The sequence below is a fragment of the Polypterus senegalus genome, chromosome 13 (assembly GCF_016835505.1).
Source record: "Polypterus senegalus isolate Bchr_013 chromosome 13, ASM1683550v1, whole genome shotgun sequence".
In the NCBI taxonomy this organism is placed as follows: domain Eukaryota; kingdom Metazoa; phylum Chordata; class Cladistia; order Polypteriformes; family Polypteridae; genus Polypterus; species Polypterus senegalus.
In genome coordinates this window covers 48760822-48779446 of record NC_053166.1, presented here as the reverse complement: position 1 = coordinate 48779446, position 18625 = coordinate 48760822, and positions in this window count along the sequence as shown.

The window sequence follows — 18625 nt, the reverse complement described above, 5'->3', positions numbered from 1 at the left end:
TGCTATCCTCCTTTGTGTATGATTCCTGCACAGGAGAAATACTTATAGACAGAAAATGGTTTTGGTCCAGTACCCCCAGAAATGATTCCTCATGTGTCTGCATGTAATCCTGTCTTTGGCACTGCAGGATTACTAAATAACACCAAGTTGTGCTTGACCAGTTCCAACAGGCCTGTTGCAAGCATTGAGTTCACCAAGTTCTAAATATAATAAATCATACCAAGTGTGACGCACTTCTAAGGAATCAACTGTACAGGTTATTGTATACCTAAAAACAGAAGATAATCAGTCAAATGTTTCCTATTACTTGTATTGTACTTCATTGAACAGGAGTTTGCATATGTCTAGTCAGTGCCAGCTTGGTGATTTTCCACACATTCAAATGGCACTTGCAGGCAGAGTTAAGCTTTGGTACAGCAAAGGCATCTTCATTTAGTCATGGCAAAGATCAGCTGAACCTACCAGCCAGTGAACTGTCAGAAAGAGATATTAATAGAATTTCAATAGCTATAAATAGCAGAGGGAAAAAATACCTGCATACAAAGAGGAAGGAATGCTTTACATTTATTATAAAAGGTTGAGCGATTTATTCATTATACTCTTAATAATCGGCAGTAATACATAATTGGAGAGAGTCAAAGAAATGGGAGCAGTTTTAATCATTCAATCAGGCAGCTTTAGGGGGCAAGCTTTCATTGTCAGCGTTTTCATTATTTCCATTGACTCTGGTGTGTGGAAAGCGACAAGACCATGTTTCTCCTGCCTTGTTTAGTTTTCTCTTATTTTTCAATTGTTTTGTTCTTTTTTAAATCTGATCAAATAAATCCACTGTTGCACATAATTCTGAAAATAAAACATGCTTATTTTAATACTGTATTTTAGGAGCTCTGTGCTTACTCTAAAAAGCTCTGTATACAAAACAATGCCTCGTGTGGCTATTTTGCTCTATTAATAATAAAAGGGAATATACACATCTGAGTTTTAAAGCATTTTATTTTGGAATTAAAACATTTTAATCAGGATATGGATATGTGTAGGAACTCAGAATAAACTGCAGTAGAGCCCTGTGATTTAAGAAACAATTTTAAAAATGTAAGAGGTGTTTGTCTGTTGTTAGCATAATGAATCATCGATGTATTAAGCTGCATGCTTATTCCTATTGATCAGACTTTTTATTGTTGTGTCAGATCTCTTTGAAAATAAAATAATGATAAAAAATAAATAAGTCAATTCAACGTTAGAAGAATTGTTATCCAAAGATTTCTTACAAGCAATTAAAATAATGACATGATTCTCTAGTTCTCTCCTATTATCTGGATTTTCTGGTCTCTCTTACTGATGATGCGTCAATCTCAGTTGAATCATCCAACACTATGATCATTATATTTGCCTTTTGAGTGAAACAAAATGGTCTCTTTGCCTCTGTATGTGTTTTGCTTAGCCCATGTTCTTTGAATTACAGCCGAATTTGGCCCATATATACAATCACAGGTAAAACAGGAGTTAACTGTTGATATAAAGATCATCCACTTTATTTTACTCCTGTTAGGTGCAAATTCCCAATGGAATTTTAAAATCTATGAAAATGGATGGAGATATATATAAAATGGAAGCTGCATTAGTTTAACTCTACCTTCAGGTTTTCTGTAATATCATGAGTCATGTTTATGGTGGATTGATCCAATGCCACACTTGACTGAAAAAGAAATGGTTCTGCAGTGTGCTCTGCAGTTAAAGAAAAAAGGAAGATCAGACAATGAGAACTTCAGTCACGACTCACAGCCACCTTTTCCTAAAGCCATGAAAGCAGCCTCCCGGTCGTATCTGTGCCGGAGTTGTTCTGCCAAGAGCGCCTCAGCATATCGTGGGTTCCATTGTTTGCCTCTTCTCCACTACTCCCACATTTGGCCATCTGCGGAGCTGAGCTGAAAGTGAGATTTATCAGCAAAAAGGACATGACGCCCCTCATGGATGCAGTACTCTCACCAACTGTGCTGACAGCAACTGTTTTCTACACTCTCATAATGCCATACTATATTTATGACTAGGTAAGAAAATATGAGAAAATGGACCATAATAGGGAAAGTCCTTCCTCTTTAGTCAAAGTGTTGCCTGAGTGAATAAAAAATACTTAATTTAAATCAGCAATGAGTTGTATCAAATCTATCTATCTATCTATCTATCTAAATAAATAGCTAAATCAATCAATCAATCAATCAACATTTATTTATATAGCACATATTCATACAAAAAAAATGTAGCTCAAAGTGCTTTACAAAATGAATAGAGAAATAGAAGACACAATAAAAGATAAACATAAGTCAACATTAATTAACATAGAATAAGAGTAAGGTCCGATGGCCAGGGTGGACAGAAAAACAAAAAAAATCTCCAAAGGCTGGAGAAAAAAATAAAATCTGTAGGGGTTCCAGACCAAGAGACCGCCCAGTCCCCTCTGGGCATTCTACCTAACATAAATCAAACAGTCCTCTTTGTATTTAGGGTTTTCATGGAAGGACCTGATTATGATGGTCACGTAGACGTCTGGCTTTCAGTCCATCAATGTTGGTGCATCATGATGCTTTGAGTAGGTGGTGGTGGCGCAGGCCGCCACCACAAAGAAACCGGAAAAAGAAACAGAAGAGAGAGTAGGGGTCAGTATGGATTTTAGAGCCACAATGAATAGTTATTATGAAGAATTGAACATACAGAGTATCAGTATTAAATTAAAGTGAAGTTATAAAAAGGCCATGTTAAAGTAATGTGTTTTCAGCAGTGTTTTAAAGTGCTCTACTGTATTTGCCTGGCGAATTCCTATTGGCAGGCTATTCCAGAGTTTAGGTGCATAACAGCAGAAGGCCGCCTCACCACTTCTTTTAAGTTTAGCTTTTGGAATTATAAGGAGACACTCATTTGATGATCTAAGGTTACGATTTGGAATATAACGTGTCAGGCATTCCGATATATAAGATGGAGCGCGATTATTTAAGGCTTTATAAACCATAAGCAGTATTTTAAAGTCAATCCTGAATGACACAGGCAACCAGTGTAGTGACATCAAAACTGGAGAAATGTGTTCGGATTTTCTTTTCCCAGTTAGGATTCTAGCAGCTGCATTCTGCACTCGTTGCGGAAATGTTTTCTTGTTTTATTCACACTTATCCTTATAAAAGAAGGGAAGGTCATCTAGAGATAAACTGAACATACAAATGAAAGAAACACATATTATCGTGGCCAGTGATGGACTGGCTCCTTGTTCAGGAATGTTTCTTGCATTACGTCCACTGCTGTTAGGATAAACTCCAACCTTCACAACTCTGAATTAGATCAAGCTAGTTTTAAAATGTTAATGTTATGTATGTGAGCTTACAAATTCTACCCTGAGATTTGCTCAGCAGGTTCCAGACTCATTAACTTTACAACACATAAGTCATATTATTCAGCTTTTGAGGCAAAGATAATCTTTTGTGTGTATGATTGATTTTGCTATTTATTTCATGAAATTTTCTTCCATCCTCCCATCTGCCAATCCATTCAGCCATTTAATAAACCTGCCTTTATCAGGGTCAAAGGGAACCAAAATCTGTCCCAGCAACATCCAACAAAAGGCAAGAACTAGCAGTAGATCAGACCCCAGCATTGCTGTAATCAATATTATGGGATATGGCCCGGACACAGACAGGTAGACATCATTTTAAGCACCACACACCTTTATTTACACAACACTATTTACAAGTGACCAAGCACACAACCCACTTTGACCCCCAAAGTCCAAGCCTCTCACAATGCCTTTCTCTTTCAGCTCTGCCTCCACTCCTCCCTTCCCAAGCTCTGTCCTTCTTCCTCCCAACTCCAGCCATCGAATGGAGGGAGGCAGCCCCTTTTATATCCAACCGGATGTGCTCCAGTTGCCTGCCAATGAGCTCCTGCCAGCATTCCCTGTAGTGGCTAAAGTGCCGGCTGTGCACCCAGAAGCACTCTGGGTATCCCTGGTCTTCTTCCCCCCAGCACTTCTGGGTGTGGCTGAAGTCCCGAGGGCCAGGGCTACTCAGGCTTCGGGGCACCCCCTGGCAGTGACCATCTATAGGGTTGAGCTTCCAAGCTCCTTTCCCGTGGTCCCCAAAGCCACCAGGGCAGTTGCCCTCTCGTGCTCTGGAGGAGGCATAATCCCTCCTCCGGTCCTTCCAGGCGTCCCGGCTAGGTTCCACCCCCAGCTGCTTGCCACAATATCCATACATTTTGTGAACTGAAGTTTAATTACAAGGTCACTTTGAGCGTAATTCCAGCCACTGTTAGTATTTTGTGAGTTAAAAATATATATTTGGTAACAGAAAATGGTTAGCATTGCTGTCTCAAGGCTGCAGACTAAAGAATTTACCTCTGTATGTAAACTGAACTTTCTCGTATCTGCATGGGTTTTCTACTGGTTTTCTGGTATTCCACATTCTAAAGTTGTATGTGTGAAGTTAACTGGCAGCTCTAAACTGGTTAGGTGTGAATGTGCATGTACTATATATTCCATGTAACAAACTGATTCTCAATCCAGTCTTCATTCTCACTTTGCAAACAGTTGTTCCAAAACACTCACTAGCACCTCATAGGCACTGCATTGATGATGTCATACGCGTGTGCTTGGGGAACAACCTAAAGATCTGCATGAGTGCAATTTACTGCCGATACAAAAGGAGACACAGCATAATAACGTTCTCTCTTCTCCTTCCCTCCTACAGAAAGGAAGATTGAAACCTCTCCAACTGTGATGTCACTTCCAGGGGTCAGACCACCCGGACCCGCCTCTTCCTCCCAGAACCCATCATAACAGGAAACAACACTATCTTGGGCATACCGATTTATTTCAAAGACATCTCAGCCCTGTGCTATACCACATATTTTATTTTTACGCCTTTTGTGTAATTTTAATATATGGGGTTTGCCTCCAGGTGCCCAAGACCCTTTATCTTGTGCCTTTGTCTCCTTTTAAGTGGATTGTCCACTATGTTTAATTTGGTCAAGAAAATATTATAACTGTTTTTGGCTGTTAGCATTGGCTTCCTGTTTCTACTTGCTGCTCATTTGCATCTGAATTTGTACCATGTCTTTTCACTGAGGCTGACTGGATGATTTGAAAGGTTTTCATATTTAATGAAAGAGTCAGGCTTCATGTGTTATGCAAGAGATCCAGCAAGAAAAAGTCCCATCTTGTTAGTGTTAATTGAAGGACATTTACATTCATCAAAGCCCTCATATTTATGAGATACAAGGTGAGTCTGCAGATACCTCTCGAGTACCCAGGATGCCACTGGAGAGTTTGGTGATATCAGCACTCTTACTGTCTGTTAGGCCATGTGACAGGTAAAAGTGATAGAGTAAAAGCATGTGGATGATGAGAACTAGGAAAACAAGCTCAGATCCTTAAGGGCTGCCACAAATCACAGAATATATGAAACTTATTTTCCCTTCAAATAAGAAAGAATGTATGTAGCTGGTGAGGCCAGAACATGTAGCAGGCTCCTGTTAATGAAGGATAAGGATACCTGAAAAACATTCAGCACTATCACTTCAAGCATTTGCCATTCATAAAGTATTTACAAGTTATTTATATGGAGGAATACAAGATTTTAAAAAATCCAGAAGATGAATGACACAATAAAGGAATGACCTATGGAGGTCATATGCTGAGGAAAGGAATAGGTCATATATGTATACAAAAAGCTGTAGAGAATCTATCAACCAAACATAGCTTCCTAAATCCAGGACAACTTGTAAATGCCAGCAGGAACCCATGAACTAAGGTTGACCAAAAAGACAGATTAATATGTCCATCCATTTTCTAACTAATTTATCCAAATCATGGTCATGGTGAGCCAGAGCCAATCCCAGCACAATTAGACACATGGATAGTGCATAGTCTGAGATCTGAACCCAGGACTATGGACCTGTGAGACAGCAGAAGTAATCCATTTTTCCACAATTCTGCATAGCAAAGTTACAATATATCTAGAATATACAACTTTACTAAACAGAATATATAGGTAGGAAATTCTGGAGTCAAATTTTTTTTTTTTTTTTCCCCGTGTCCTGTTCGGCTGTGAAGCAATCAGAATTGATGTCTGAATGCTGGCGACTAGCCTTACAGTTTTTCTCTCAGGTGGAGCATTACAGCTTCTGCTGACTTCACGCCTGATACCAAAACTTTATTAAAAATATTTTCAGATGTTTTTAAGATTCGAACCGGACACGGAGACAAAAGTGAAAGAAAAAGAAGAGAGAGAAGGAAGAGATGGAGGTAAAGGGGGAAGGGGGGGTTTTCATATAGAATAAACAATAAATGAACCAGAATCCGCTGGGGGGATGAACCACAAGACAAAAACATTGCTGCATCAGCTACATGAAGATATATAAAAGTAAAAATGTTTGCTGACAATCACACAGTAATAATTACTAAGGCATTTAGGCCAACCACAGCCTTAGGTCATGTGCTGAAGATGTCCAAGTCATACTTATGAAATCACCATGTGAGCACCTGTGTGCATACGCGCTTGTATGTGTAAGGTTTCTCTATAGGAGCATCCAATAGTGAGTGTGAAGGGCCACAGACCTGCCCCCAAAAATGTGCGGAAGATGGAGGGAGTTCCAAGCCCAGAGATCCAGAGGTCACCCCAGAGCGCGGAGACCCCAGGGAGGCCGTCACCAGAGAAGCCCCAAACCCCACTCGAGAGGCTCAGAGGATCACCCCGGGGGGCCACAACCAGCAGAGTCCCAGGAGATATCAACGGCAAGCCCTCAGGCCCGCCCGCAGCTGCTCACCCCCGAATCGGCCGGGCCCGGAACCCAGCAGCCCGGGACCCAAGGGCGACCCACCCCGCCGAGGACCCAACAGAGCCCAGGGAACCAGATCTCACCAGGCAGCCACCGGGAGCGACCAGACAGATGCTTAAGGCAGGGGAGGGTAGGCAAAGATGTTGTAGCATTGCCAGATGTCCCAGGAGAGGGGAGGAGTCCAAAACCCCACCTGACATATACAGTCACACACAAACACAGTCATACACTCCCTCCCTCATGCTCTCACATACACATACAACCCAAGACTTACAAGGATGTACGCCAGACACCCATTCACACTCCCCATACACACCCTACTAACTCTGGTCCCGGTGCTGCCGTACCTGAGGTACAACCATTCCCGGACGCCAGAGCTAGCCCGTTCCGCAGGGGTAATAGTGAGCAGGCACCCCCGTCCAACGCAGAGCAAAGCAACCCACCACTCCAGACCACAGGCAGACGGCCAGCTCCCACTCCTAGCCTCCAGCCCCGGGCAGCTAACTGAGAACAGAGGTGTAATAAGACCTCTAGTCTCCCTCCGCCTGCTCTAATGTAATGTTGGTGTGTGTTGATAAGGTGCATTTTGTGGTTGGGGGGGCGCGGGCAGTGCCAGCACCATGTGGCCTACACCAGCTGATGCCAAAACACAGCCCCACTTCCCCCCCAAAACTCTCCGTGACTAGGTGCAGTTTAAAATTGGAAGTGGGCACCGGCACTCGGAGTGAGGCTGAAATTTCCCCCCACCGGATGCGGTTGAGTGTGCCCACTATTCTGGAGTCAAATTAATTTAACACATTCTCTTTGCTCCACATATTTAAAGACAGGTTTGTTCCAAAAATAAGAACGATATGAGAGTCTACTTTTGTCCTGCCTACCGTTGTAAAACTTCTTTCTCAATCATTGCTCATAACTAATGGAATAAGACTTTAAAAACCTGGTCTGGGCAGACATCATTTCACGCTTGACATCCATTGACTATTAAAGATAATCAGTTTGATAAGAAAGGCTGATACTCTTGCTAGCAGTTTTTCAGTTTGGATCCTAGATAAACTGTTGCAATGAGTTTTGGCAAGATTGATGGTGTGCAGTGGTACTAGTGACAGTCTCCATTGCATCTTTCATGATGATAGTGATTACAGGAAGAGAAAAAAATCTGAAATGTCAAGAAAAAGCTTTTCTTTTATTTTCCTTTACCCTGAATGGCACGTATGTCTTTTAAGCCAGAGATATGTAGTAGTGATGATGAACTAGGTTTGGCATTAAATAGTGAGGAAAAGATTGTTATTGATAGAATGATCACATTATGCTTATTGGTTAGTCAGTCAGTATGCAAAATATCCCATGGTCATTGGGGTCGGGGGGGGTTTTCCTTAAAGCTGTAGTATCACTTATGATATGAAAATCTTATGAATTATCATATCATATACACACAATCTGCAAACATAAGCGTCAATATTTCTTACTTCTGAGCAACATTGTGAACAATGGCCGCTCTTCACTTCATATAGATACACACTGAGCAGGAGAGCAGAAGTTGACACCTCAATTGCTGTAGGGTTGTTGATACTCACTTCAACAGAAGTGAAACATTCCATTAAAATCTTCTGTCTTCAGGTGGGCCATTTTCATTGTTCTGTGTGAATCTTTTTAAAATAAATCCAAAATATGCACTCTGTTTCAGAGCAGAGTTAGGCTAAATAAAACTTCATTATTATCAATCTGCCACAGTGCAGAACTGCAGCTCCAGGCAGCAACAACAGGCTGGAATTAAAGGAAACACCCTAACAACGATCTTCTCCTGAAATTGTATTTTACACTGTTTTCTCACAAATCTAGTAATTGGCACTGAAGGTTTTATAAAACCATAACATGTTTTCAAAATTAATTTTCAGAGACTCTCTGCAACACAATATTTAGATTTTGAGGCTTGCAGGGGGTAGAAGAGTTAATTTGGGAGTACTTTGCACCTTAATTTACCTTAATTAAAATAGCCATATATTTTAACCCTGTGATCAAAATCTGATCGTGACAATTGCTTTAAATTTAAAGCACATTCCATTGACAAGCTCCATGTGTGTACAGTGTGCATATGTAGTGCACTATCAAAGATTTTGAGTCAAGAAGATAAATTCCTTGTTGTTTCCTTGTATCTTGTCCTATGTACAATGTTTTTTGTGGGTTGTTCCCCAAGTGGTGGAGTCACCTACTCATCATTATCAAGGGTCTGCCCTCGGCCATATAAAGGCAAGGACAGCTAACAGTCTTTTGCAGTTAATTGTGCTTTGGAGTTGATGAGTTTTGTTGATTACTGTGCTTTTGCATGATTTACTCAATTTTGTGACTCCTATACTCTCTTTTTATGTTGCCATGGATTTCGTTTTGCCATTTGGGTTGCCTTTATTGTTTCATATAACACCTTTTGCCTTTTTGTGCTCCACAGAGTTTATTTTTGTTCAAGAGGTTTTTTTGAGATAATAAGTATATTTTTTGCTTTGCACCCTACCCCAACATAACCTATCATCTATGGGGGAGGAGCAAAAGCTTTAGACTTGTCAAAAAGTTCGATCTCTGATTTTCAACACATCTTGTTGTTTTAGGGTCCCCAATATCGAAAATATTGATATCTCAATGATGTGTGTGTGCGTGTCTGTGTGTCACAGTTTCTTGAGGATGGTCTAGAGCTAAAATGGCTGGATGGAAAAATACCAAACTCAAAACTTAAGCCTGATTTGAGATGACGATGTGCTGATTAGTTTTTGAGCTAAACTGTAAAAAAGAAAGAGGCACCTTAGAGAAACCCTCAACTGAATTCTTGATAATATCTCGAGAATTATGGCAAATGCCGTAATTCTGCAATTAATTATGAATTCTTCTTGTCAATTGCTATTGTAATGACCTACTTTATAATCAGAAAGATCAGCGTCAAAGCACTAAATAATTATTAAAATGTTATAGAATAGTTTGAGTAGCTTGGTACATAGGGCGCAAAGCCTGCTGATGTTCACGTCCTAATTTTTTTATTTATAAATATCCTTTGGTTACTCTTGTTGCTGGTCAGGGTTTCCTACAGGTATTGTAGAGTACGCAACATAATCATATCCTCCCTGGATGAAGATGACTGAACGCTCCTTTTCCAAACACAACAGCTTGTGCTCAGTTTTTAAACTTTTAATATTATTATTATTATTGTCATTATTATTACTGCTATTATTTTTCTGGAGAAGGCATAGCATTAGTATCATAAAACTACAAAGTGTCATCATTTCCAAAAAAACCCCACAAAACTCCTTTATGAGTTCCGTTTTCAAACATGATCTCCTACTCCTGACTGGAGTGTGTGTAGAATTTCTCATAACTACTTCACATCTCCTACTCTGGAGTAGGAAAAATTCTTATCCTAGGAGTAATTCTGAACCACTTGATAAAACATGCACAAAATCTACTAAAAAGAGAAATGCAAAACATCTAAGTATCATGTCACAATTTCAAGAAAGGTTAAATCTATATTCCTTAACGTACAGCGAATTGTACTGAAAGTTTTCAGTTGATAATCAGACTGTGTATTGTTTACTATGGACCTCGCGTAGTGTCATAGAGGATGTTCTGTCTGTCGCATGGCCCATAGGCTGTAGATATTGCAGTTGTTTTTGTGGGGCACATACTGCACAATACTGTATATTTTGTTAACATAGTTACTACTGTCTTTAAGATGTATCATATGTTTTAGAAAGTTACTTAACTTTAACTAATTTTTACAATTTCTCAACTACAGGGGGATATCACTACTCTCAGTGCTTGGTAAGGTCCCTGCTAGGGTCATCCTCAATAACCTATCAGTGACCAGAGCAGTCCGGCTTTACAACTAAGACATCTACTATCGACCACATTCTGGCACTGATGGAGAGCAAACGTGAATATCGGCAAAGTTTCTTTGCATCCTTTTTCAATTTTTGTAAAGTGTTTGACCCAGTTGATCGTGCTGCCCTGTGGAACATCCTGAGACTTCTCAGGATCCCCCTATAGTGATTGGATATCATAGCAGCCCTGTTCATTGGTACTTTGAGTGCTGTGCAGACTGGAGGCAGAACCTTTGTGTTTTCCCAGTTGATTCTGGCATTCATCAGGGTTGTGTGCTAGCTCCTACTCTGTTCAGTGCTTGCATGGACTGGTGTTGGGCAAGGTCGTGGGGTCCAGCAGCTGTGGGCCATCTGTTGGTGAAGAAAGATTCACTGATGCTGTGATCTTCATGGAGTCAGTGGAAGCTCTGATTGGGACTCTCGAGAGACAGAGCGAGGAGTCTGAGTGCCTGGGATTACAAGTGTCCTGGATAAAAACCAAGATCCAGGCCTTTAATGTTCTCTTGAGCACAGCCATCGGCAGTGTGTCTGTCTCCGGAGAGAATGTCAACCACGTTGAGAGGTTTACTTACCTCGGCAGCAACATTCATGTCTCTGGTGGTTCTTCCTATGAAGTCAGTTGATGGATAGTGAGAACATGGGAGGAGAAATCGCTGGAAAGGGATGTGTGACACTCCCGATATATTGGCAAAAGGACGAACGTCCAAGTATTTAGCGTCCTGGGGCCTCATGCATAATGCTTTGCCCAGAATTCACACTAAAACATGCTGTACGGACAAAAGCAGAAATATGCGTATGCACAAAAAATTCAGATGCATAAATCTGTGCGTACGCCAACTTTCATGTTCTTCCACTACATAAATCTTGGTCTGCATGAAATGTAAATCTTGTCCAGACTCCTCCAAGAATTACGCCTTTTTGAATATGCAAATCAGTATAAATAGACCTACAAGAAAGACTTGGATGCATTTGCCGTACTGTATGGGGGAGGTTCAAATAGATTGTGCGCATGGCTGAGGCAGCGTGCGCTTGATGCTGTATCCCGATAATCTGATCAGCTGCTGTTGAGCTGTGATTCCACACTCAGATACAATGGGCTAAATATTCTGACAATGCTAAAGCAGCTATAGTATTTGAAATTGTTTGGCTATTCTGTGCACCATTATATGGTTACAGATTGATTACAATCAGATGCCTTAAACTAATAAATAATATGCAGTGAATTTCAGTACATTTGATAAAGCTGCGTCAGGGATATAAATCTAAAAAATAAAGGGAAACCACACAGGAACAATAGCCTTGCTTTGACGCTGGGTGCCACCAGTTTGCAAAACCGAGCAGAGAACTTGCGTACGCAAGGGATTGACCTGGTGTGAAAATATGTGTGGCCACTGGTGAATACACACCTTTTATACATGAGGCCCCTGGTGCTTCCATCCATCCATCCATCCATCCATATATATCTATATCCATATATATATATATATATATATATATATATATATAGTATATGTTTTTGCTATATGGTAGCAAGACATGAACACTTTCCAGCAATCTGAGATGAAGATTGTACTCCTTTGGTACTGTGTCTCTTCAGAGAATCTTTGGGTTCTGCTGGTTTGACTTTATGTCGAATAAGCGGTTGCTCACGGAGTCCCAAATGAGGCACATTACCTGCATTGTGAAGGAAAGTCAATTAAGTCACTATGGTCATGTGGCACAATTCCCTGAGAGAGAATCATGCTCAAAAGATCCTCATTGTTGAGGACCCGAGCAGCTGGACTAGGCCAAGGGGACACCCACGTAACATCTGGCTGTGTCAGATAAATGACCATTTCCATGGGGGGGGTGGACTGGACTGCATGTCTTCCTGGGGGGCTGCCTACCAGGATCGTCGTGTGGTCGGTGAAGCAACGCTACATGCGTCTCAACCTAACCTGACGTGACCCGACCTGTTCCATTAAATAAAAGTCTTCTTTATTAATGATACCATTGATTTGTGATACACGTCATTTCTAAATTGTCTTTCAAAACTTCAGAAAACATTTGCAGACTTTGCAAATTATTGAAAAAAGACTCTCTAGAAGAATGAAACTCTCTAGAAAAGCATTGGCTCTCTGATTAGCACAACTTTTCTACTGTTTTAGGAGTCCGGGTTCAACTCCTACTCCAATGACTGTCCTTATGGAGTTTGAATAGGACTGCATCAGATTTTTTTTTCCGGTATCCCAAAGATGCGCTTTAGGTTGATTAACTTGAGTGAGTATAAATATGGATGTGAGTATCCCTCATAATGAACTAGTGCTCCATCTGGAATTAGTCCCTGGATTGCACCTGATGTTCCTTAAACGTAACCCAGGATTAAGCAAGTCTACATAGTAGATGAATGGGTAAAAAAGGGAAAATGAATGAGAGAGGGGTTTGGAGCATGCATTGATAGTGTGTTGTCACGCCCACCACACAACAGACCACCTGGATTGGGACCCGAGTGCAGCAGGTGACACCTCAGCACCACTCTTTAACAGTGTGAGGTTTTTTATGGTGGCTTGAGTGCCAATCCTGCCTCCAACCCCCATGTGTTCATTGATAGTTGGAAGATGTGCTTGCAGGGCTGGATGCAGATTAACATCACACCCAGGATAAAGCAATTGTAGGTTAAGTGCCTTGCTCAAAGGCCCAATGGAGTAGGGTCACTTCTGGCATTTACAGGATTCAAACCAACAACCTTCTGATTGCCAGTGCAGATCCCTAGACTCAGGGCTACCACAATGGCTATATAAAAATGAAAACTAATACAGAACAGCAAACAATAGTAACACTACAAGAGTGGAATGCAGGCTTCATTTATAGAGCTTGTCAAAATCATAGCCAGGATTTGTTTATACGTATTTTGGTACTCTGAAGCATCACATTTTATTTATTTCTTTGCTTTGTACTGTTTGTGATATGCACACAGTGTAAGACACAGCTTGACTGGCACTCTTATGGCATACCCACTAAAGAATCAAAACAGAATATCAACTGAAATTAACCGTGAGAATGTACAGTAGCTGCTGTTCTCAATTATTCACACTAGAATAAGTGGGTGAGACTTGCAGTGCTATACAGTAAATTCCCTTAAATCAAAGTTTTACAACTGTAACTAGCATAAACAACATACTGTATATACTGTAGACAAAGATGACTGAAAAAAATAATTCCCAAATCATGAAATATAAACCATTAACATTAAAGGAAAATCATTTTAATTGTTTTTTAATCTTTATTTTAGTCCCTTTGATTATGTTATGATGCATTCTGTAGAGCAACTGTCTATTTTGAAGGAAGTCTGCTAAATCCACCACACTCAAACCTGAAACTACATGGGATGGCACACAGAACAGAATATCTTCTAGGGACTGAAGTTATTGAACTGAAAGATCTGAGTTTAGAATGGGATTAATTTGCATGTTTTAATTTAATTTAATTTTCTCAGCATTGTTCTTTGCATCCTGAAGTAGAAGATGGACTATATAGCAGAATGTAAGGTCTCATTTAAAAAAGAAGTGTCACTTGTGGTGAACAGACAGGTGACTTGTGGTCACCAGCATGTAGCTAGTAGAATAGCTGGTGTAATAAGAACTGAGGTTGCACTGTATCTGATGACCCATTGTCAGTTAGTTGATCTTTTCCCTGAAAGGAATAAAATGAATTAGAAAGACATTCCCCAGGATCAACTGAAGGCAGCACGCCTAGGAAAGACTAGGAGCTGTGATGAGACAGCTTCATTATTTTACCCAAGAAGCTGGAAGTGCTTCTGAGTTACTTCCATGTAACAGTCTTGGATGAAGCTACAAGAGACCTCTGCTCTTCAGTCATTTGAGGCTGGGGTTAGGAGACTAGCAGAGCCAAGTGCTTGCCAAGTGGCAAGGAAGAGGAGCTTAAGGAAAAGGCAAGAAGACTGGAATTAGAAAGGGGAGAGAACAAATGTGTGAGTCTTTTTCCTAGAAATGGAGCAACGTTTTCTTTGTAGGTTCCTGATGCTGAAATGGTGTTAGCAGCTGAAAAATCATCAGATCAATCAGAAATGTTTAAATCTAGAATACCTGAAGCCTATGAAAAAACATGTAATCCTGGACCAACTTAAATTACTTCACACCTCTCCTCATCAGTGTCGTTTGTTTTGCAAATGTGTAGAACAGCACTGGCAACAAGCAGCCTGCTATCCTATCCCCCCACCGCTGCGCTCAACTCAGGCAAAAAGTTCTCCAAGCTTGATGTCCCGTGACTGCTATCAGACTGGACAAAGGCAGAACCATAACAACAGACAGCTTCTTCACAATGCTTTTGCTGGCTAATAGACTGCTACACCACAATGCAACTCTGCTTGGCACCATAAGTAAAATGGGACTTCCAACTGCAGCTAAAGTCACTTTAATGTAGTATGCAAGCAATCTGTCACACTAGTGGTTAGATCTGACAGTGCCATGTTTGCTTAAATGACAACTCATGTTCAAATGACATAGCATTTTCAAATACTGACATTTTCATGTATGAATGTGTGTGTATGTGCACAAGAGAGGCAGAGACAGATTTGATCTCATTCAAGTGGTTACTGGAATATAAAATAAACATTTTTATAAAACTATAATGAAACAAGTGTGCTTTTATTCAAGAATGAAACTGAATAACAAAAATTTCAAGTGACAACAACATACTAGGTGGTCATGATTCACCGGCGTGTGTATGTCTCCTTGTATGCCTTCAGCGATATCTTTTACAGGTAGCAAAACTTTACACCGGCTGTTACAGACGGAAATCAAAGGATTCCTCTTTTTGGGCGCATATACTGTCAACATGACACTGTCAGATCTAAACACTAGCGTGGCAAATTGCTTGCATACTAAAGTGACTTCAGCAGCAGGTGGAAGTCCCATTTTACTTATGGTGCCAAGCAGAGTTGCATTGCGGTGTAGCAGTCTATTAGCCAGCAAAAGCGTTGTGAAGAAGCTGTCTGTTGTTACGGTTCTGCTTTTGTCCAGTCTGAAAGTGGTCACAGGACATCTTATCTTTGATTGGTGGTACAACAAGTAATTCTGAGCAGGCATCAATCACACTACCAACTGTGTTCATTTCTGTTCTTGTGAAAAGAATGGAGATAAACTGCATCAACTCAGAGAGGGAGAGGCAAGTTTGGTGTACCATGAGAACGTCACTGAGAGAATAAAACTGAATAATAATAAAAAAGCGCTAACTTTTACAAGTAGCCAAAATGTACACTGGGTGTTACAGACTCAAATCAAATGTATGTTTTTATTATATTAATAATAATAATAGCAGCTCACTTCTCAAAACATGGAGTGCCAGGGATCAAACCAGTAACATTTCAGTTATAAGGCAGCAGTTCATACCTCTGCACCATCCAGTAATACATATTAACTTTCTGTCGGTTGACATTTGAGGTAGGGTTTGTATCTCATTGACAGCAACATGTAAATTGAATGAACATGTAAATTGAATAGAACACTGACCCAGATCTTTGTAAACATGGAACACACATGAAATGCATGATGCACCAACATTGATGGACTGAAAGCCAGAAGTCTACGTGACCATCATCATCAGGTCCTTCCATGAAAACCCTAAATACAAAGAGGACTGTTTGATTTATGTTAGGTAGATTGCCCAGAGGGGACTGGGCGGTCTCGTGGCCTGGAACCCCTGCAGATATTATTTTTTTTCTCCAGCCTTTGGAGTTTTTTTTTGTTTTTTCTGTCCACCCTGGCCATCGGACCTTACTCTTATTCTATGTTAATTAATGTTGACTTATGTTTATCTTTTATTGTGTCTTCTATTTCTCTATTCATTTTGTAAAGCACTTTGAGCTACATTTTTTTTGTATGAATATGTGCTATATAAATAAATGTTGATTGATTGATTGATTGATGTGTTCCAAATAATGATATACTGTATTATTTACTCTATACAACTCCAGGCACCTCACACACAGATAAGGAGCCTTGGCTTGAGCTGGGAGAACATTTTGCCTAAGATGAGCTCCATCAAGGCGGGGGATGGAATAGCAGGCTGCTTGTTGCTTGTGCTGATCGACACATTTACAAAACAAAAGACACTGATGGAGAGGTGCAAAGGGATTTAAGGTGGGCCAGGATGACAAGTTTTTCGTAGGGTTCTATTCTACTCTAGGCTTAGTGTTGTTCTAGTGTAGGCTCCTATTCTATTGTTAAATTATAGTAAATGTAAAAGACCAACAAATGGGAGCCTTTGCTAGATGTTTCACTTGCACATTTACAGGATTACACGTTGTTGAAACTGTAATGAAACTGCAGGCTTAGGGCTAGGCAATGTGGCTGTTAATACTGGGATATATACTTTTTTCTGAGATTTTTGTTATTTTAAAAACACTACTCAATTAAGATTTCATTAATTTCGAGTATGAAATTGTGCTGTGAGTGCTTATAATACTCTAAATTATGACAGATTATTTTCAGTTCAAGAGTGAAAATTTTTCTTAAAGACCCCAGTTATACTTGAGTGAAGAAAGAGATAGGAAATTACTTCTTTATACAGCAGGCATTTGGCCGCTGGAATAAATAGCCCAGTCATTGCTACGGAAAGTGCCTTTTCATCTTCTACAAAATAACTAGAAAAGAAAATTAATCCTGGCTTATCATATTAGGTGACTGGGCTGAATGGCCTCTAATATGTGAAGCTTTCATACCATTGTTCAGTTTTATTATGATGCACTTAGTCAGCAAAAAATTACAATACAGGAAAACGTACTGACAATCCATTCAAGCAACTGAAGACTCTGAAAACTGTGATCAGTGTTTAAGCTTCACTCTTTAGTACAGCACCTTCATTTTCATTTGTAATTTTTCAAAGCATAATGTTACTTAACATAGTGAACAATTTACAGATCTGCAAAATCCAACTCATAAAATTTTTTTAATTGTGTATTTGCTTTCATTAACGCAATGAAACTTTGAACGTTTCCATCATGTCACACTTAAGCACAAATCTGAAAAGAAATGTATTTAAAAATAGCCATGTTAAAAGGTAATTAAATAATTTAAAAATATTTGCTATGCATTTTCAGCTATTTTCCTCAGTATTCGTTTGTGTATGAACGTTTCTTCACCAGCGCTCCGTTTCTCAAGCGCGTTCACATAAAGCCTGCTTCTCTTATTTTCAAGGCAATTTTCTCACATCCTGTCCTCTTTAACACTTACCATTTTAGATGGTGATTCTCCACATGCCTTCTATACCGCTTCTCCTCTGTGTGTGTCTCACACTCGCAGTTCCTCTTTTGTCGCATCACCAAAGCCAAACTGACCAATCACTCTAAAGGCAAACTCACCAATGAGATTGTTCAGAGGGACTTGACACACAGACTTTAGTGTTTTATTATATAGTAGATTAACCAAATGACACAATTTATTCAATTGTGTTGTAAATCAATTTAGCTTCAAAATATTTCGACAATCTGATTTTTTAAACATATGTAATGTGTATATAAATATAATATGTGATATATATATGTATATATTGTAAAAAGGAAGAGACTCGACACACGTAAAAAGGTTTGGGGCAGCCACCCGTATATTATTCCTAGCTGCAAAGGTTTGGTTTTCCAATCAAGAGAGTAGTTGATTGTGCAAAGTCCAAAACAGAACTGGTGAAGGTTTCAAAAGATGGCAGTTTTAAATGGTCAGACAGGAAGTGATGTAGGTTGACCGGACGTGATGTTTCTCTGACATCAGCCTGGGAGCCGGGACCGGAAGTGACAATCTTCTAGGCGCCAGAACTGGAAGTGATGTTCTTCTAGGCGCTGGAACTGGAAGTGACGTCCTTATAGGCGCCAGAACTGGAAGTGACGTTTTTGATTCAGATAGGTTTTCCCGCGGCTGGTCTGTAGAGGTAGCAGGAGAAGGTTTAATGCACCC